The sequence below is a fragment of the Paroedura picta genome, chromosome 7 (assembly GCF_049243985.1).
Source record: "Paroedura picta isolate Pp20150507F chromosome 7, Ppicta_v3.0, whole genome shotgun sequence".
In the NCBI taxonomy this organism is placed as follows: domain Eukaryota; kingdom Metazoa; phylum Chordata; class Lepidosauria; order Squamata; family Gekkonidae; genus Paroedura; species Paroedura picta.
Genome location: NC_135375.1, coordinates 56,913,349 through 56,935,712, shown reverse-complemented (window position 1 = coordinate 56,935,712; position 22,364 = coordinate 56,913,349). Strand labels below are relative to the sequence as shown.

The 22,364-nt window shown below is 44.6% G+C and overlaps 2 long non-coding RNA genes across 2 annotated transcripts in view; one reads left to right on the top strand and one right to left on the bottom strand.

Annotated features, from left to right (window-relative positions):
• The window catches only part of LOC143840952 (uncharacterized), a 64,348-nt gene that overhangs the window by 31,029 nt on the left and 10,955 nt on the right, over window positions 1-22,364 (bottom strand). The gene's annotated exons all lie outside the window — the stretch shown is intronic.
• LOC143840951 (uncharacterized) overlaps window positions 1-22,364 on the top strand; it is a 50,558-nt gene that overhangs the window by 21,352 nt on the left and 6,842 nt on the right. Inside the window, exon 2 of the long non-coding RNA XR_013232487.1 lies at window positions 11,380-11,520. This is a non-coding gene — a long non-coding RNA (uncharacterized LOC143840951). The remainder of the gene's footprint in view (window positions 1-11,379; window positions 11,521-22,364) is intronic.

The window sequence follows — 22,364 nt, the reverse complement described above, 5'->3', positions numbered from 1 at the left end:
CTGCCCTTGTAGAGTGGATCCTTTGTTATAAAAAATGAGCTCATTGTTCCACTCTGTGACTATAAGGTTTTTTTTGGCCTTACTCAGTCCTGGAATTTTTGGGGCAGCTGTAAGAGCCCTCTTTGCTTTAACCATTGTCAGAATGGCACTGAGATGTTGATATAACAAACAAATACCATATTTTATGAGGATAATAGTTGGAATGAGGAATCAAGCTTTTACATATAAACTGGATGCTATTCAGTTAGAGCTTCATAGTTACAGGTTTTAAAATAAATTTTAAGTCTTTCAGTCATTTAAGTCTTTTAGACTGTTCTATTACTGTGTTAACTAAAAACACATCTGTTTTTCTTTTTATATATATTTGAGTTCCATTTCAGAAACATAATAGACTAATGGCGATTCCGCACCCAGAAAATAAAGTGAAAGGGTTACCTCTTCCAGATGCGCTTTTTTTTTTTACATTTTACAAGATGCTGTCAGCTCCAGTGTTCCAGCAGCAAACTGGCAGCTACATCCTCCTTTTTAAAGAGCTAGCCTTGTAGCATGAGCGGGAGGAGAGCAACCAGAAACCACTAACGAAATGGCTGTGGCCAGAAGTAGCGTGATCTCTATCTCCAGCACCTGCCCTCATGCCCACCTCCCTTTCCTTTCCTTTCTCCATGGAACGGGTCTTTTTGTTTGTAGCAAGCTGCCTGGAGCAACAAATACGTGTTGCTTACGCCAGGGAGAGTAAAAATAATTTCTACTTACCAGTTGCCGTAACAAGCATGCCTCTCAACACCCCACTCAAATTGGGAAAAAATTACATTTGTGGATCTTCGAGCATAATAATTCCAAAACAGGTTGGCATTAAAATATGCACAGCAACGGAGAATTTATTCTTTAAAAAAAGATCACTTTCCCTTTAAATCTAGGAGAAAGCTGACTGACTGGCTGGCTGGCTGGCTGGCTGGCTGGCTGCCATGACTGACAGGAAGGGGGAGACACACTGGTATTGTGAGTTGCTCTCTACAGCCATTTTAATTAGCCATGTGGAGTGCCTGGGAGTGTGGGAAAGCAGGAGAAGAATGTAAGAGAGCAAGGAGGTGAGAAATGGCGAGGGGGCATGATTTTTAATAGTGTTACGCGTTTGGACTGGCTTAATTCATTTTTTTAGAAGTGCAGAATGTCCCTGAATCTTTCTCCAGAATAAAGTTGGTATTTCTGATGTTGATATGCACACAATCAGAATACTCAGAGCAATCTATCACTCCTGCTCTCTCTGCCTAGTGAAGATTTGTAACACTTCAGCACTCAGAACCTTATTTTATAGTGCTGTCTGTCCAAGATGCATATACCAGGGCTGTTAATACTCATGGATCATCTTGTGTGTGATGGCTTCTTTCAGTTCCTAGTGCAGTATTCCATAAACTCAACAAGCAAAGTCTGTGAATAGGACTCAGATTTTTATTTCCAAAAAAGAAAAGAGGAAAATATACTAAAAGCTTTATGTAATGACTGTAAAGTATAAGCATTCCATGTTTTTTCCCTTCTTTGTATAATAATGCTACTATGTAAGACTAGGGGCAAAGCCCGTTGTATCCAAGAATACAACGGGTGCTAGAGCTTGGCAGTGGGAAGAGGAAGGGGAAGAGTTGTTCAGTCTGTAAGGGCATGGGGTTGAATGTGTGTGTTGTGTGGGAGGTTGTGGTGGTGTGGTGGCAAATGAGGGCATGGGTGTGGAGATATGGGTGTCAATAACCTGTGGTTTAGAATTTTTGTTGAGTATGGGAGAAGACTGACCTTTGGGAATTGTGGCATAGTGGTTACAGATGAACTTTCCAGAGCGATGTCTTCAGGTATGTGAAGGGAAAATCAGACTGGAGACTCTTCTTAGGGGAAGATTACATGGCAACCAATTCCCCCCAGTTCTGCATCATTTCCCTTCTTGTGTGAATTAGGCCACAGACACCGAAATGCCCATCTGCCCTAATACACATGGGGTAGTCACAGCACAAAGGTGTCCACCCTGTTCTTTCTTTTCCATTTTTTCACTGTTGATAAAATGTTATGTACCCACATGCTTCTTTCATGGTTGCTCCTTAGAAGAATGGATTTTTGAACCCTGTTGTTTACTACCCAAAGGAGTCTCAAAGTGGTTTACAAACATCTTCTACATTTGTCTCCCCACAATAGTCAACCTGTGAGGTATGTGGGGCTGTGAGAGGTCTGAGAGAACTTGGAATGGGCCACAGCGACCCAGCAGGCCTCAGGTGTCTCAAAGCATTTTCCAATCATCTTCCCTTTCTCTCCCCATAGCAGACTCCCCATGAGGGAGGTGGGGTAGAGAGCCTCACAGGGAAGCTGACAACCCTAAGAGGAAGACTCTCTGTGCACAGCAGCCTTGACCTTAGTAAGGTTTTTTATACTGTTTTTTTTATTTGCCAGGCCAAGGTTGAAAAAAGTCATGTGTCTCCAGCCATTTACTTGTTCACTATTTACAGTTTCAGGCTATAAATATTTATTTAGATCTTCCTGCACTTTCCAGACTCACAGGACTGACGCTGGTCTTCCTGTCTGTGCCCCAGAATACAAACAGTTGCTGGTAAGGGCTGGCCATAGCCCAGAAGGGACATACCTGCACCACTTCCTCCCCACTGCAGGCAAAAAAAAAACAAAACTGCAGGCACCACTTCCTCCCAACTGCAGGCTCCTTTGAAGGCTGGACTGATGCATTGTACGATTTTGAAGTCCCACTCCAAACCTCCAGGAATATTTCCAACCCAGGGGTAGCCAACCTCCAGGTGGGGCCTGGAGAGCTCCTAGAATTACAGCTCACCTGCAGAGTATAAAGATCAGCTCCCCAGGCAGAAAGGGCTACTTTGGAGAGGGTTGTGGTAGAGAAGAAACATTTAAGGCCTCCCACACAGGTTGTTGCTGAATTGAAAGACTTGAGGCCTACTGCACAGGGTTGTTGTACAGATGAAACAGGAGACAAAAGAACCAGTTTCATCTGCAGAATAATGCTGTGCAGTAGGCCTCAAATCTGCAGATAGTTGCAAAGAATAAAGATACATAGCTTGGCTATGTCTAACCTCCAGCCAGAGCAGTGTTTTAAGTGAGAAGGGGCTTTTCTGTGGCCTCCCTGTCAGCCAACTGTTTGGCAGAAGGGGAAAATTCCCCACCCTCAAAAGGAAGGCCCTCAGGCTCCCCTGCATTGCTCTCTGAAGGAAAATGCCTCCCGCCCCTCGGTCAGGGCCTGTCAGAGGCTCCTTCGCAGCAGGCCTGAAAGGGGGGAGGGGGAGCACTCACCAGCTTCCTGCCAGGTCTGTCAGGGTTCTGAGGCAATTTACAGTTGGAACTGACAGTTAGGACAGCCTTGGGGTGAAAGGGGCTGGTGTGGCCTGTCCAAGCCTCTGTTCTCATTCCCCTTGGCAGCACTACTGACCTTGTCTCCCTGTGGTGGTCAGGAGCAGACTAGCAGCCATGTCTCCTGATAGCCACTGGCTCGGCTGACTGGATGGAATTTTGGTGTGTCCTGATGAGGGGCCATTGGCCCCTTCGCTTGTCAGTCTGGGGCCTAGGGGCCAATTGTTGCCCCCCCATCCCAGACTGAGCCCACCCCAACACCCCTTACTGTTTTATTAAGAGGGAAAAGATAAGGTGAGGTGGCAAGGAGATATTTAGTATGTACTATAAGAGTTCTTGCTCAATTATTGCAGTAAATGAATTAATGGCAATGGACATACTTTTCATATCAACTCTTGAGCACATAAAAATTATTATTTGTCTATAGAGCCATTTGTCTATTGAGCCAGTTTGGTGTGGTAGTTAGGAGCACCTACTTCTAATCTGGGAATCTGGGTTTGACATACAGTCCCACATACAGTCAGCTGAGTGAAGATGGGCTCAACACAGCACTGACAGAGCTGTTCTGACCGAGCAATAATATCAGGGCTCTGTTAGTTTCACCTTCCTCACAAGGTGTCTGTTGTGGGGAGAGGAAGGGAAGGAGATTGTAAGCCGCTTTGAGACTCCTTATGGTAGAGAAATAAAGATGAAACTCAAATACTTTGGCCACCTCATGAGAAGGAAGGACTCCGTGGAGAAGAGCCTAATGCTGGGAGCGATCGAGGGCAAAAGAAGAAGGGGATGACAGAGAATGAGGTGGCTGGATGGAGTCACTGAAGCAGTCGGTGCGAGCTTAAATGGACTCTGGGGAATGGTAGAGGACAGGAAGGCCTGGAGGATCATTGTCCATGGGGTCGCGATGGGTCGGACACGACTTCGCACCTAACAACAATAACAACATGGTAGAGAAAAATGCCATACGAAAACCAACTCTTCTTCTTATAGCATAGAAAATATATTATTTTAAAACCAAACAAAACAAAACAAAAAACTTTTTTGTTTATTATGTCACTTTCTACTACTTAGCTTTTTTCCCATTTGCTCTAGTACTTTGTTCTAGTATGGTTTCCCATTTGTTCTAGTAAATTAAAATAAAATCTGTGGCATTTGGAAAGACTGAAAATACATTTGTTGTTATCATAGGTCTACTATATCTATGGCTCAAGCAGGAGTGAAAATGGAAAAATTCACTTAGGGAGCCAACAAAAAACTAAGCTGAGAACTTGTACTATGCCTTATTTATAAAATCTCTTAAGAATTTTATGGGTATTTTCCTGAAGGTTTTCAAAGAGTTACTGACACAGTTTTGGGTGGTTACAAAAAAAAAATTCTTTACTGCTGATATATAGAAATCTATGCCTGGAAGGTGTCAAAATAGCTTTATGGAATTCATCCAGAAGTAATATAACGGCAGGAGAGAACAATCGAAAATAGCAAAGAAATAGTCAACCTTTGGACTTACCCAAGTCTGAAATATTGGAAAGGTGAGAAGCAAAGCCAATCAGTTAAGTAAGGGAAAAAATACTGGCGGATATGAGGCAAGATATAATACTGAAAAGGAATCTTAAAATACCTAATTACCTTATTCTTTCAAGTATTCTTATGGTAAATGAAAGAAAAACACATATGACTTTTTAAAAAAAGGAGCAAGAATAACTGAATTGTGCTCCTTTCTTTGGAATCGGACACAGAGGGTAGCAGTGGGGAAAGAATTATCACATCTATATCAACTCCCTTGCGGGGTTTTGCAAGGAGCTATACTCTCTCCTACACTGATTAACATATTTATATACCCTCTGGCCCAGCTGGTCTAGAGTTATGGGCTGAGCTGTCACCAATATGCAGATGACACCCAGCTCTATATCCTCATGGACAGACACCCCTATATATTGCCAGTAGTTTGGAAGCCATGGCTGGATGGTTGGAGCAGAGTTGCTTGAAACTCAACCCCTCCAAGGCAGAGGTCCTGTGACTGGGCAGGATGGTGGCAGAACAGGAAATGCACCAACCCATTTTGCCTGGGGTACATCTTAATATCTTGCCCTCAGCCAGGAATTTGGGAGTCATTTTGGATGTCTTCCTATTGATTTTTCCATCTTCATCAAGTGAGGCTACTAGCGCCCAACCTGTCCTCAGACAGCTTGACTACATGATTCATACAATGGTCTCCTCTAGACTGGATTTCTGTAACTCACACTATGTGGGCCTACCCTTGTCTTTGAACTGGAAATTGCAGCAGGTGCAGAATGCAGCTCATGGATACATCGTGGAGGGCCCATATCCAGCCAGTACTGAGGTAGCAGCATTGGTTACCAGTTGCAGCCTGGATCAAAGTTTTGGTATTAATCTTTAAAGCTATTAATGACTTGGGCCCCAAAGATCTGAGGGACTGCTTGCCTCCTTATGCAAGGCTCTTTGCTCTGTGTTTGCTAATGTGTTGGAGATATCTGGCCTGAGGGAAGTTCATGTAGCCTCAACCAGGGCCAGGGCCTTTTTGGTCCTGGCCCTGACCTGCTGGAGTGAGCTCCTGGGAGAACTAAGGGCCCTGACAAAGCTCTCACAGTTCCACAGGGCCTGTAAAATGGAGCTCTTCTGTCAGGACTTTGGTTGAGGCCAGGACAGATGAGATTGTGGGCCCCTCTCCAGGCCAAGCTGGGACATTAGGCTACTCCTTTAAAACCCCAAGGTGGGATGCTGCCTAGAGTGTGTGGGGGGGGGCTTTTTTTATTACCACCGGGTTATGCTGATCTTAATTGAATTGCTGGAGTTTTACTGGGGGGTAAATGTTTTGTTCCCCAGCACAAACCACTTTACAGGAGTGGTGGGCTAGCAATTAAATAAATAAATATAATATTGATTTTATCGACTAATCTCTGTTGAACTTGACCTTTATAAAACTTACCCATGTTCCCACCTATATGTGCTAACCAACAACCAATTGCTGAAAAAGGAGTGTAGACAATCCCATGTTTAGCATCATAGCGCTTTGGTCCTACAATTATTGTGGAAGATTTTGGGAACTTCCCAAATACCAGTATTTGGGTCTCTGAATAACATTTTGGGATATGGATTCTATATTTTTGAGATTTCTGAATTATTTGGGTTTCATTAATCCCCATGGCTGTTGTAGTGGCTGCTGGTCAACCAGATGACACCACAATTGCAGGTGATTTGAGGTACATTAAAGACCCAACAAAGATCCAACAAATTTCTAATACATTGGACACAGGGGTATAGGTCTATAGACCCCTGAACAAAGAACCCCTAGACATCATATTTGTCTTTATTATTTCCTATGGTGGAAGAATTCAAAGAAGCCAATAACCGGACATGGAAGAATATCCACTGTCCAAAAGCTTCCCAATTCAAACAGAACTAAGAAGCCAAACAGAACTATCTTCAAATTAGATAATTACAGCAAAACCATGGGCCACTATGGCAAGCCCATCATAATGGCCAGAGATTACCACAAGGTACAACTTAAGCAAGGAGTACTTTTGCAAGCCCAACATGATCTAATGTCTAGCCTGAGAATCCCAGCAGACCCAACTTAGCAAATGACAAAACTACCTTATTTTAACCAACCACAATGCAACATGCATGAGCTTAATTTTAAGTATCTATGTGGATTCTGCTTCTGTTTGTTTTAAATTGAGATAAAGTGGCCGCGAATAAGCGCGGCCGCTGTGGATGCGGCGGGGGCGCCTGGGAGCGGCGCGGACCCAGCCGGGTCATCGGCGTGGCACGGCGTCAAGGGTCGGGGGCTGTCGGCCTTAAAAAGGCTCAGAGCAGGCAGCCCTCCCATTTTGGCCAATGACACAGCCCGGACAGCTACCCTCCCATCCCTCCCTGTAATGTTTTCTTTCATTAAGTTCGTCGCAGCCGGGTTATGCCACGTAGGGAGCCTGTTGGCGGGGAGCCCGTCTGCGCACGGGACTCCCTGGAGTAGGGGGTCTCATTAATGAGACCGCCCGTTAACCGGGTGCGGCCTACCCGGCTGGGAGGCCAGGGGCCTGGGTCCAAGCGGATAGGGGACCCAATGGAGGCGGACGCCCGTTGGGTCCTCCAGTGTCGCTTCCCAGGGATCCCACGGGGGAAGGCGTCCCATCCTCCCGGCTGGGAGCGAGGCGTGGAGCCGGAGCGCCGCAGTTTGGGTGCTCAGCCAGATGGCTGACAAGGTTAGGCTCCCTTACCGGCATTCGGGCCAACCCTCCATGGGAGGGGTTCTGGTTAATAAATGGCTGCGGCCAAGTTGTTACCAAAACTGGGTTTGTGTTGTTATTGGGATAGTCACCACCTGCTAGTCAAACTTATCTGCTTTCCTAATATCTCTTGTTCCATTGACACTTGTGGGATATTTTATTTACAACACCAGCAAGAATGACATGACTGTCAGTGTATTTATTTATTTTCTGCTCAGATGTGCTCCTCTTAACATCTGATCCCATTGTCTAAGAAAGCTGCCTCCCTCCCCTTCTGTCTTCTGTTGCATGGGACACTTGTAAAATGTAAGAAAAACAGGCATGGAACCCTTAAAATGCCAGTTCTGAATATTTTCAGATTTTCCTAAGAATTAATGTCTGATACTCCTGATAATCTTGAATATCACCTAGATATTTGAATATACCAAAATTACAAATAAGGTATTTTTCAGATATATAATTGGATAAGAAATATCTGAAAACCCATCCCCAGAGAGAGTCTGTGTAAAACTTTTTCCCATTAAGTCCAGTGCTAGCAAATATGATGTGTCATTTATAAGAACCATATTTACAGAATGAACCCACAGAAGATCAGAGAATTTCCCAGTGCAGCTTAGGTCAGATTAAGGTCTAGAGATCCATGGAGGCTCACAAGCATGTTCCAGGAGCCCTAAGTCCCTTGAAAGACTTTCAGTCTTCTCATTTATCTTTGTTTCACCATTTTTTTTAAATGGCAGTTTTTCTACTGTGATCTTCAGTTTTGTTTTGACCTGTATCAATCAAGGTTTCTCAACTTCAGTCTGAAGCTGTCCTTTGCACTTGACATTGATTTTGTACTAATATACTTTGAGTATATGCAAGCAATTGAACTGGAAGGACAGTGTTTTATACATTCTAATCAAAGAACATTTTCTACTGAAATGTGGGATTTGCTGAGGAATGAAAATTCTTGAGATCAGATATTTGTCTCAGAATCCTTGAGATGAGGATGGGAATTCTTATCTCGAAGGGTGAAACTAATATGTCTGTGTTAGGGTGCTATAGTTGGTCAGTTCCACACGGGCAGAAAAGGCCAAGCGAGTAGTCATATGGAAGTGGGGCTAATCACTATTTCCATATGATGCAGCCACGAGGCAGGCCCTCAGTTGGCCTAAGGTTCCCTTAGCCTGTTGTGGGGACAAACAGGGCCTGCAATTTAGTAGGCCCATGTGGACAGGGAAGAGCTGGGCCTTCCAGGCCTGGCACCTCCTTGCCCTATGGTAGCCCAGAACCAGCAAGAAATACCCCAATCTGCTTTGTGGTGCTTAGCTGCACCATGGGGCAGACCGGAGCATCTGTAAACCGCCCGTGGCGCCGCGGGCGCCACGGTCTAAATAAAGCAGTAAGGGGTCCTGGGGCGGGATGAGTCCGGGATGAGGAAGGGTCCAGATTGGACCCTTCCTCATGACAGACAATCGGAGGGACCAATCGGCAGGCGCTTCGCGCCTGCCGATTGGTCCCTCCGATTCCCAGCCCCAGGAACTGAGAGCCGCGCGCAGCGCGGCTCTCAGTTGCTCCCGACCTGACGCGGCGAGAGGCGCGAAGCGCCTCTCGCCGCGTCAGGCCGCCGCCTGAGGGAGCCCCCGGCAGTCGCGCTGTGCGCGGCTGCCGGGGACTCCCTGCCTGACGCGGCCAACGAGCCCCGCAGCCCGCCGCCGAGTCGCTGACCGCCCCGAAGCCGCTGGGGCCGTCAGCCCAACAGTACAGCCGCTTCTGCTGCTCCACGGAGGTAGGCTGCTCCACGGAGCGGGGGGGGGGGAAACGCCGGGGACTCCCTGCCTGACGCGGCCAACGAGCCCCGCAGCCCGCCGCTGAGTCGCTGACCGCCCCGAAGCCGCTGGGGCCGTCAGCCCAACAGTACAGCCGCTTCCGCTGCTCCACGGAGGTAGGCTGCTCCACGGAGCGGGGGGGGGGGGAAACGCCGGGGACTCCCTGCCTGACGCGGCCAACGAGCCCCGCAGCCCGCCGCCGAGTCGCTGACCGCCCCGAAGCCGGTGGGGCCGTCAGCCCAACAGTACAGCCGCTTCCGCTGCTCCACGGAGGTAGGCTGCTCCACGGAGCGGGGGGGGGGGGAAACGCCGGGGACTCCCTGCCTGACGCGGCCAACGAGCCCCGCAGCCCGCCGCCGAGTCGCTGACCGCCCCGAAGCCGCTGGGGCCGTCAGCCCAACAGTACAGCCGCTTCCGCTGCTCCACGGAGGTAGGCTGCTCCACGGAGCGGGGGGGGGGGAAACGCCGGGGACTCCCTGCCTGACGCGGCCAACGAGCCCCGCAGCCCGCCGCCGAGTCGCTGACCGCCCCGAAGCCGGTGGGGCCGTCAGCCCAACAGTACAGCCGCTTCCGCTGCTCCACGGAGGTAGGCTGCTCCACGGAGCGGGGGGGGGAGACGCCGGGGACTCCCTGCCTGACGCGGCCAACGAGCCCCGCAGCCCGCCGCCGAGTCGCTGACCGCCCCGAAGCCGGTGGGGCCGTCAGCCCAACAGTACAGCCGCTTCCGCTGCTCCACGGAGGTAGGCTGCTCCACGGAGCGGGGGGGGGGGGGAAACGCCGGGGACTCCCTGCCTGACGCGGCCAACGAGCCCCGCAGCCCGCCGCCGAGTCGCTGACCGCCCCGAAGCCGCTGGGGCCGTCAGCCCAACAGTACAGCCGCTTCTGCTGCTCCACGGAGGTAGGCTGCTCCACGGAGCGGGGGGGGGGGAAACTGCTAGCGCCCATTGCATTTCAATCTGCAATGGGCTATATTTCTAGTTTGTTTTAATTTTGCAGGAATGGTGGGATTGCGTTCCATGCAATTCCCCCTTCCTGCAAAATACTACAACCCTTCCTGCCACTGACATGTTTCCTGTTGGGACTCTTTTCAGCAGGACACCAGGTGTGCTGCTGAAATGTGTCCCCATGACCGATTATGCACTGGAGGTTTCATGCCGGGCTGCAGGCTGGGGTTTTAGTCGTGGCAGGTTGCCCCACCTCTTCTTGCACCCACATGGGGGAGCATTTGGCCTGGTGCACCTCATCCACCCTCTATCTGTGCTCCTGATAGGGGGGTGGGGCAGTGAAGTTCCCAGTGCATAAATGGTCCATGGGGAACATTTCAGTGCCGGAGATTATCCTGCATTGAGATGTGTCCCCCATGGGGTCAATGCACCAGAGGCAGCCAGGAGTGGTGCCACTGGTGCAGAATCAGCTCTTGCCAGCTTTTTCCAGGAAGATTTCCTGTGTCCTCAAGAACTGAATGGTAAACAGAGATAAAGCCGATGAAATTTTTCTCACATTTGGAGCTGCAGTGATTCTTCACCCACTGAATTTACTCCAGACATGCAAAGCTTCTGCCAGGAACAATATCTGGCAACCCTATTTTGTGCTCATAGCTGTTTGGGAAATCAGAAACCTCAGCTGAGTATAGGGTAATATTTAAATGATGTGCTTATGGTTCATTGTGTGTAAAATTTACTGAATGGAAATGGGCTTAGTCAGTTATATAAATGACAACTGTAAATTTCCAGACTGAGAGTTAAGCTGTTGGATGACAAGCAAAAAAGACCGAATTTCAGCATCATCCATATATCTGAAATAGCTCTTGGCTAAGCATAAAGTGCACACAAATACCCACAATTATAATCCAGTTTGCCTCCTGGGTTTTGTTCTGTCTTTTGTTTGTTTGTTAAGGATTTATCAGTGGAACCACATTATCAGAGGAGCCGAATAGTAATGCTTAATAATGCTTACTATTAATAATGTTTTTTCAGGAGAAAAACAACCCACCCAAAGCAGTCATTTATATTTTACCTAAGAAGATATGAAAAAAAATCCTAAAAGACAGTAATGCTCCGAGTACCTGCCAAGTACCTATTTTGTCTTCCTGTCTCATTGCAGCATTAATAGTCATGGTATGTATATTCTGTAGAGACCAAAGTAATTTATTGTGCAATTTCAATAAGGTATTTTGTTCAGAGAACTGCAATTTTTAAGTTAGCTGCATTTTCCCCTAGTATCCAAATATAGGCAACAGTGTGGGTGTTACTAGCTTGTATAAATTTGTTCAGATCAATTAAAACTGCTGTTATTTAATAGAGGATGAGCTGCCCAAGGCAGCCTGTCCATGGCTGACTTTCTACTGGCAAATCCACCCTGGCTCCAAACTAAGCCAGTGATGACAGCTGCCCTTGTTTATCCTCACCTACACATAGAGTGTTGAGTGATGCCCAGCCTCAGTCCTCTACCCTGATGTACTATTAAGCCATTACCTGCTTGGGGAAGATATTGCTCAGCACCAAAGTTGCTTTTCCCCAAGCCCCATCCAGCCATCCAGCAAGTGATGGCCTGTTCAAGACATGTCTTCCATGGCACTTGATGGCTTAAGGTACTCACCACTTATCCATAGCTAAATGAGCAATCTGTCCTTTCTTTGCCAAACAAAGTGGATAGTTTCACTTTACAACTCTTACTCCACACGTGAGATATAACTTCGCAAAGGCCCAATTTGTAGAAGACAAATTGGTTTTTATACCTCGCTTTTCATGATCCAAAGGAGTCAGCTTAGTGTAGTGGTTAAGAGTGGTGGCCTCTAATCTGCAGAACCAGGTTTGATTCCCCACTCTTCTACCTTGGGTTATTCACAGTTCTCTCAGAACTCTCTCATCCCCACCAACCTCACAGAGTATGTTATGTGGAGCAGAAGGGTAGGTGATTGTAAGCCCCTCTGGGGGACCTGCTGGGGGACCTTGGGCCATTCACAGTTCTCTCAAACCTCTCTCGGCCTCACCTACCTCACAGTGTGTCTGACGTGGGGAGAGGAAGGTTTGTAAGTTGATTTAGGTCTCTGTCCAGTAGTAAAAGGCAGAGTACAAAAAAAAGCTCTTCTTCTTTATGCTGGCCCAAACAGCTTTTGTTTGGCCAAGTCCACCTTTGTTTTTAAGTGCTTAGAGCTTAATATCTTGTTCCAGGTAAGGCATGTACCAGCACTTAAGCCTTGGCATCTTGGAAGCTTGAAGCACAGTGGGCAATAATGGCCTCATTGGCACTTTGTGCAGCGACAGTCTATGGGAAGAAATGGAAGGGGTTCATAATCTCATGACCAGGAAGGAATAAGGCAATGACCTAATCAACTGCATGAACCTAGGTTTCTTAGAGGACTGACTATTCACTACCTGGACTACAGCCTGGTTATCACACTAAAACAAAACACTATTGCTAAATTGCTCCCCCAGATGTGCACAGCCACAATTATGGGTAGGGACGTGCGCTCCAACATGCTTTGGCTGCTTCAGCAATCACTGAAGCCCAAAGCAGCCAGTGCCATAGCACAGAGGGGAGGGTGCCAGTGGTGTGCCAGCTGGCATGCAGGCACTGCCCCTCCCCTCCGCGCTGCGATGCTGGCTGCTTTGGGCTTCAGTGATCGCCGAAGTAGCCAAAGCGCACCTGAATGCACAACCCTAAAAACAACTAAAAAAAGATTATGTCTCTCAGGACACTCTCCTAACCCTAACCCTAAGATCCCTGTTAAGCATACCAATAGTCCCTAAAATAATTCTCAAAATCTAAATACCCTTCAGCATCAGTCTGAATCTGAAAATTGTGGCTTAGGAGATGTGAGTGTCTCCATAAAGACACCTCATGTATGGTCACCCACATTGATATTTTAAGGAGGTGATGGAGGCTTCTTCATTCCCTTCGTTATGTCAGCCATACATTTAAGGAAAGCCCTGTCTTACATACAAAGTTCAAATGCCCTAAAACAATTTGTAACTGCATTCTTATCTCACATTAACCTTGCAATAACTCCTTGTAGGCACTGCAGGAATCTTCTAGTCTGTTCCAGTGGAAGTGACAAGGGTTTTTTTTTAATTGCTTCATTTATACCCCACCTTTCCCCCGGGAAGGGGGGGATCTAAATGGCTTACTGTTCTCATCTCCATTTGATCCTCACAACAATCCTGTGAGGCTTTTTAGGCTGAGAATATCACCCAACTAATTTCACTGTTAGAATAAGGGCTCCACCCTGGTTCTCTGAGATCTTGGCCTGGCACTTTACTGTTAAGCCTTTTTGGAGGCAATGAGGGTGCCTTCATTGTCTTTGCTGGGAGGGATTTACTTTATCTGTCTAAACTTTAGCCGTGGGTATCCTTGGAGAATACCATAAGTCCTTTGTTTTGACCAACTTGAATAAAGCGACAAAGGGCAGAAGTGTCTTCCATGAAAAACAATAACAAAATTGATTCACAAAAATGAAACAGCCAAAGAAACAATAATGAAACAAAACCATATGAAACAACTTAATAATGAATTAGGCCCCTTTGGAACAAATAACAAAAGTGAAAGAAACTGAACAAGTTCCTGTGCACAAGTCTAATGGAAATATTTTCAAGAGTTTCTTTAAAATAGTGATGAAAGTAATACATGGATATTTTCTTGATAGATTGAAAGAGAGGAGAAATGCACATCTTTTTCTAAAGAAAAGGATTTTAAGAGTTTTCATCTACACACTTGAGGAATATTTTCTCTGATGCGAAAAGTGACCTTTCTAACTTTCGTGTTCACAAAGGCCCCCTCCACAGCATGTGATTTATACAGAGCCATGAAATTTTGCATAATGCAAGTGACACTTTTTGATCCATTTTCCCTTCTTTCTTTTTCTTGTGAATTGCAGATGTTACATCTGTAAGGGTTACCATAGAAACAGTCAATTTGGGATTTTCAAACAGGTTGAAGGGTGGGGTACAGAAGACTTGAGCAGCTTGGGAACAAGTGAATGGGAAATGGAGTTAAAATAATTCATCATTTTAATGCTAGTTAAATATAAGACAAAATTAAACATATGAATCATCTGAGGACTCTCATTGGAGACTGGAATATTTGATTAGCCATGGACTCCATGTGTCTAATGACAGAATCTCAGTATACTGAAATAGGCCCATGTGATTCCATCGGATAGGGAAATTCCCACAAACAAAAATATGTTTAACTTTGTTTAAATTCTTATAAGAGACAAGCATTGTTGAATGTTATAATAAGAAAGCAAAATCCAACATGGTTGTACAGAAAACTTTTGAGGCTATGGCAATGCCCAAGACAAATGGTGTGAACTCAACAAGTAATGTTTTGGCAATGGACAAGGTCACAATCAAATGAATTTGTAATTGGCTGGCTGATAGAACCCAAAGGTTTCTCATCAATGGTTCATCATCTTGGAGGGAGGTGACCAATGGTGTACCTTAGGGTTCTGTGTTGGGGTCTGTATTGCTTAACATTTTCATTAATGATTTGGATGAGGCAATAGAGGGAACATTATTCAGATTTGCAGATGACACTAAATTGAGTGGGGTGGCTAATACCCCAGAGGAAAGGATTACTATTCAAGGAGATCTGGATAGATTGGAAAATTGGGTCATAGCCCACAAAATTCATTTTAATAGGGATAAGTGTTGAGTATTAAATTTGGGTAATAATAATGTGACACAAATGTAAAATGGGGAATACCTGGTTTGATAGTAGTACATGTGAAAGGGACTTAGGCATTCTGGTGGAAAATAAGTTGAACATGAGTTAGCAGCTGTCATAATAGCTGCTTGAACAGCCTTCTCCCCCACCATCTTCTCTAAAGACAGGAAGATGTTCTGGAGACTTATCATTTACTGGCCAAGCCAATAAGAACAGGCTCACAGCTATGAGAGGACACACAGTAATGGGTTTAAACTACAAGTTTAAACGATATAGGCTAGATATCAGGAAAAAGTTTTTCACAGTCAGAGTAGTTCAGCAGTGGAATAGGCTGCCTAAGGAGGTGGTGAACTCCCCCTCACTGGCAGTCTTCAAGCAAAGGTTGGATACACACTTTTCTTGGATGCTTTAGAATGCTTAGGGCTGGTCCTGCATTGAGCAGGGGGTTGGACTAGATGGCCTGTATGGCCCCTTCCAGCTCTATGATTCTATGATTCTATGATCATTAATATTAACATTTCAATTGCTTTTATAATTTTAAGTGTATTATGTATATATACCTGTTGTGAACTGCCCCAAGACACTAGGTGTGATAGGGGTTGGTCTAGAAATAAAACAATAAACAAAGAAACGAACAGTGCATTATGACAGCTAAGAAAGCTAATACAGTTTTAAACAGAATTGCTAAGAGTATAGAATCTAGTGCAAAGGGAGTTATTATACTACTCTATTTCATATTGGCTAGACCTCATTTGGAACATTTGCAGTTCAAAAGGATATTGACAATTTGGAACGTGTTCAGAAAAGGGTGACTAGGATGGTTGAGGAGTTGGAATCCATGCCTTATGAGGAGAGTCTGTGAGAGATGGATATGTGTGGCTTGAAGAAGAGGAGGGTAAGGGGTGATATGACAGCTGTGTTTAGCTACATTAAAGGTAGACATGTTGAAGTGGGGACCAACTTGTTTAAAGGTAAAGGTATCCCCTGTGCAAGCACCGAGTCATGTCTGACCCTTGGGGTGACGCCCTCTAGCGTTTTCATGGCAGACTCAATACAGGGTGGTTTGCCAGTGCCTTCCCCAGTCATTACCGTTTACCCCCCAGCAAGCTGGGTACTCATTTTACCGACCTCGGAAGGATGGAAGGCTGAGTCAACCTTGAGCCGGCTGCTGGGATTGAACTCCCAGCCTCATGGGCAAAGCTTTCAGACGGCTGCCTTACCACTCTGCGCCACAAGAGGCTCAACTTGTTTACTACAGCTTTAGAGAGAAGGACTTTCATGCTAGTCAATGATCATAAATAAATGAATGAATGAAAGAGAGAAGGACGAGAACCAATGGATTCAAATTTCAGGAAAGGAGGTTCCACTTAAAGATTAGAAAGCATTTTTTGATGGTGAGGGCTGTTTGTAGATGGAATATGCTACCTTGGAGGGCAGTAGAATCTCTTTCAATGAAAGTATTTAGGTTAGGAGGAGATTGGATAAGCAGCTGTCAAGAATGTGTGATTTTTAAGTCCCCAAGAAGGCGGGGGGCTAGATTGAGTGGCCTTTTGTAGTCACTTTCATCTCTGTGTGATTCGGATTCTGATGATCAAATAGAAACACTTTAAAATTGGAAGTTGACGTTTTGCATTCAGTGAGGTTGAAGGAAAGGCTAGCAATATTGTAACTTTTTAATTTAAAAATTAAAAAAAATATAAACTGCCATGTCCAGTAGTTAGAATCCTTTGTGTAAAAAATGTCAGAAAGGAAACATGAGATAGTTCTATATAACAGTGGATGCATATAGAAATCTGCTATAGAATTATACAACAACTTGGATTTTGACTGAATCATACCAAAATATATCTAACTATGCAGTGTGATAGATTCAAATGTTGGTCTGAAGTAGCACAACAAAATCAGACCAACAAAGATTTATTCAAGGCGTGAGCTTTCGAGTGCAAGCACTCTTCCTCAGACTATGAACTACCATCATGACAGTGGGAATATAAAGCAAAAGTTAATTCTGTTAAATAGAATATGATACAACAAGGGCAATTGCACTTTGGGCAGTGCAATCACTCAACAATTGCATGCCACTTAACAGAACAAGGAATTTACTCAAATGTATTTGTACTGTAGGACTGATTTTTCTCACTCTTTCTCACACCACTGAAGTGGGGAAGAAGAGGCTAGAGTAAGCTGGCTGTTTTGCTAGCTCATGTCCTTGTTTTTTGAAAAGATGTGGGGGTGTTATAGTCTAGTCAGGAAGTTAGTCATAGGCCAGAAAAAAAGGGTAAATCATCCTTGACTGTAACCACAAACTCTTTACAGTGCTCGTGTAGGCCATTATTACATGCGGAATGATAAATAAGTGATCCAAGTTGTATTGCTCATCTCTTTGGCTATGGCTAGATCTACCATGTCAGATGTTAAGGCTAAAAAAACACCGAACCTTGCAGGGCTTCTGTTTGCCCTGGGCATGTACTACAGAGAGCAATTTTCATTTGGAAACAAAGTTAGACTTCTAATCTTCACGAGTGAAAACATTTCCATGAAGCACAAGATTAAAAATACTCTAAACAAAAGCCATAATTTCTACTTGGCAAGGGAATTTATGCCTTAACCTGATGTAACCTAACTGGAATTCATCACTCACTTCAAAAAGGACAACCAAAACAGCCCCTCCCCTTCCTGAAAAGCATCCTTTTCAGCAAAGGACTCCATTTTTTCCCCATGTAACCATGGTGAATGTATGCAAATTAAATGGTTAGTACTTCTGCAAAAGTGGCTTGACAAACATAACAGTTCAAATCATGGCTGGGGAGGGGAGGGGATAGGGAAGAGGTAGGACTCACACTTGAAAATCCATAGAGAGTAGCTTCTTTTGCTAATTTACAAGCTCAGGCTGCACCTGTCACTTTTACAAATCAATGAGAGTGTCTAGCTTTTAATAACACAGGGTCACTCATAAAGGTTGAAAGTGTGGACCATGCAGACAAGACCTTTAGGGATGTCAGAAAAAGAACCTTGGTGACGCGCATTAACACCCACATGCTCTTTTATGTCACTTCCAATTTACTTTATCTTAAATTGTCAGCTAGCAGAACACTCTCCCATATTAATAACTTGAAGTTTGTAGCCAAGCCAGGAAAAATAAATCCTGCTGCTCTTTAAGACAGCTGGCTTGCTTAGCGAAAAACCAAAAGGGGAAAATATGCCTCAGCCTGAGAGGAGAATGAAGAGGGAAACACAATGGAATTTTAAAGATTTCTCAGTGGGTTAGACTGAATGTTCTGCTTTGATAATTTCAAGAGTCATTCTTATAATACAAGTGAACCATAGAATACATTGTTGTACCTCAGTACTTGAGGTTTGTGGTATTTAGACACAAATTGGGCTGACTCACAGGATCCTTTTGGGGCTAGTTTTAAACCAAGTTGCCTTGGTTTCAGATTCAGGTTCACTGAAGGAGACGTGCTACATGGCCGATCAATGCCAGCTGAGCAACTTTTTGCCTCAATGGATGATGGGAATGCTGTAGATATGGGTGGGTGGCAAATCTCTTTAAATGTCCAGTGCTTTTTTGCTTCATTTCTGTAGTCACGCCAAATAAGACCAAGATTGAAACAAGCTTTCTCATCAACAGGCAGAATGAGTCTTTGATTTCATCCAACTTCAAATAAATGTGTTTGAAATAATTGTTGCAGCTTTGAACAATTCAAATTAATGTTGTGACTCCTATTTATTTGTAGAGCTCTAGATAGCTACTTTAGAACATTACTTCTATTTTTAAAAAACATGTAAATATGAAAGATCTCATTTGATTGGTTACTTTCAAGTAAAGTCAACATCAGTTTCAGTTTGGTGAGGTCTTTAGACTTGGCCTTCCGCATAATCTTGTGAAAACCATTAAAAATAGTGAGTCTGTGTTTGTGCAGGGAGGAGGACTTAAACAGGCAATTTAGACTACACTGTCTGTTTGTCTGACAGGGAGGGAGGAACAAAGGAGCCCCTGAGCAGGTAGGTGTTCCACATACCTGTAAGAGTTAGACTGTCACTACATTCTTTTTTACAAAAATTAAAACAATGGGGAGAAGGTTTTAAAAGAGTTTATTGCTGGTATTGACTTGATAAGGGATTTGAGAGGAGGCAAATGGCAGTGTCTCCAATGGAAAATAAAATAAATCAGTGCTGCATACAAACAGAATAAAGAGAAAGAGGATCATCATTGTGGAATGATGTTGGCATGAGATGTAAAGACAGTGGGGTGTGAAGCCTAAAGCTTTGAAAACAGTTTCCCCTGTAATGCTTTAGTAAATAAAGTTTGAGAGGAACCATTTTGGGAGTCTTTGGAAGCCTAACATTAAAATGACAGTTGAGCCACATGGACCTTCTTTGAACCATGGAACTTAAAAATAACTTGAGATTGATCCATTTGGAGGAAGAGAAGTTCCGGAGAACTTGCACAACCCTTGTCCATCATCTTCGGGACCTCTTTAAGGACTGGAGATGTCCCGGAGGACTGGAAGAGAGCAAACGTTATTCCGATCTTCAAAAAAGGGAGGAAGGATGACCCATGAAACTACAGATCTGTGAGTCTGACCTCTGTTGTGGGGAAGATAATGGAGCAGATATTAAAGGGAGTGATCTGCAAACATCTGGTGGACAATTTGGTGATCCAAGTGGTCACCATGGATTTGTCTCCCAACAGGTCCTGTCAGACCAGCCTGGTTTCCTTTTTTGACCAAGTGACAGGTTTGCTGGATCGTGGAAATTCAGTTGATGTTTACTTGGAATTTAGTAAAGCTTTTGATAAGGTTCCCCATGATGTTCTGATGGATAAATTGAAGGACTGCAATCTGGATTTTCAGATAGTTAGGTGGATAGGGAATTTGTTAGAGAACCTTACTCAAAGAGTTGATGTCAATGGTGTTTCATCAGACTGGAGGGAGGTGAGTAGCGGGGTACCTCAGGGCTCGGTGCTCGGCCCGGTACTTTTTAACATATTTATTAATGATCTAGATGAGGGGGTGGAGGGACTACTCATCAAGTTTGCAAATGACACCAAATTGGGAGGACTGGCAAATACTCCAGAAGATAGAGACAGAGTTCAATGAGATCTGAACACAATGGAAAAATGGGCAAATGAGAACAAAATGCAATTTAATAAAGATAAGTGTAAAGTTCTGCATCTGGGTCAGAAAAATGAAAAGCATGCTTACTGGATGGGAGATACGCTTCTAGGTAACACTGTGTGTGAACGAGACCTTGGGGTACTTGTGGATTGTAAGCTAAACATGAGCAGGCAGTGTGATGCAGCGGTAAAAAAGGCGAATGTCATTTTGTACTGTATCAACAGGGGCATCACATCAAAATCACAAGATGTCATAGTCCCATTGTATACGGCACTGGTCAGACCACACCTGGAGTACTGTGTGCAGTTCTGGAAGCCTCCCTTCAAGAAGGACGTAGATAAAATTGAAAGGGTACAGAAGAGAGCAACAAGGATGATCTGGGGCCAAGGGACCGAGGCCTATGAAGATAGGTTGAGAGACTTGGGAATGTTAAGCCTGGAGAAAAGGAGGTTGAGAGGGGACATGATAGCACTCTTTAAGTATTTGAAAGGTTGTCACTTGGAGGAGGGCAGGATGCTGTTTCTGCTGGCTGCAAAAAAGAGGACACACAGTAATGGGTTTAAACTTCAAGTACAACAATATAGGCTAGATATCAGGAAAAAGTTTTTCACAGAGTAGTTCAGCCTAGGGAGGTGGTGAGCTCCCCCTCACTGGAAGTCTTCAAGCAAAGGTTGGATACACACTTTTCTTGGATGCTTTAGGATGCTTAGCGCTAATCCTGCGTTGAGCAGGGTGTTGGACTAGATGGCCTGTATGGCCCCTTCTAACTCTATGATTCTATGATTCTAAAAGTACAATAATAAAAATAAATAAATAAATGTTTGTAATTTGCCCCTCTAAGGAATTTAAGGCTATTTCCTTTGTCTTCTCACAAAGAGGTTGGTTGATCCGAGAAATAATATTGATTACGTCTTCCCAGTTTAAGCCGAACTTTCAGTCAAATTGTGGCCTGTATGGCCCCTTCCAACTCTATGATTCTAAGAGCAATCCTCACAGACCAAGATAGGCTTTTAAAAAACTGACATGATCATGACTGGTGTGCAGGATCAAAGAGAATCACAAAGAGAAAACCATGAAATTTGCAAGGAAGAGCAGGAAATTAGCCTTAGTACACAGCTGCACCAGGTCATCAGCAAAAATACCCACCATTTTTTTCAGTCCAGACGGCATTAGACTAAAAAAGTTCTCCAATGCTTCTGCCAGAGGACTCCTCCCCATACAAATTGCAGCCCTGTGCAAAGTGTGATGGGCTTTGCACAGTAACACATATGCAGAAAGACATGTTGCCAAATATCATAGCTTGCAATGCCAGAGTCAGTGGATTCTACCATGTTTTTTGTGCACTCAACATGCTCCCCTGTATTATGAGATTGTGTGACTCCCATTTTTCACAGTTGCTGACTACACATCAGAGAATCCCCTAGGGCAGGGGTAGTTAAAATGCGGCCCTCCAGATGTCCATGGACTACAATTTCCATGAGCCCCTGCCAGTTCACCAGTTCACTGGCAGGGGCTCATGGGAATTGTAGTCCATGGACATCTGGAGGGCCGCAGTTTGACTACCCCTGCCCTAGTGCTTTGAAATATGGAAACAGGGCTTCACCACTGCTTGTCAGTTTCAAAAAGAGCCTTGTCAGTTTCAACACCAGGTTCCCCATCCCCTTGCCTGTTTCCTTCAGTTTCCTTTCATTCAATGAACTTATGCTTTAATGCATGTTAAAATCTGAACCACGAGAATTTAAATGGAACGGACCTGGATGCTACTGCACATCTTTGATAGGGCAAATGCACAGATTCTTTAAAAAGCTTTGAACACCACCCACTACATGTCACAAGTGACATTCCATCCTGATTTTTTAAAAATGTGGGGTATTTTTAACTTGTTGCTGCAGAATAAATGCACCAGAGGAAAAAGGCAGGCACAGAATCCTAAATCAAGATTAAAGGCTTACTGCTCTGAAAATCTGCAGTAAAATGTGTGTGCGTGTAATAGTCCTATTAAGTAAGTGCAGTTTTTCCTTCTTTGCAAGCATTTCTACTCTTGTGTGATCTACAGTATCTTGAGCTGATAGCTAAAACCACTTTAGGTGCTCCCTGCACAGGATTATAGGCCTTTCCACTACTGAAAAAGAGCATGGTAAGTGTAGAGGCATTTGCGAGTCACGTCGCAGACA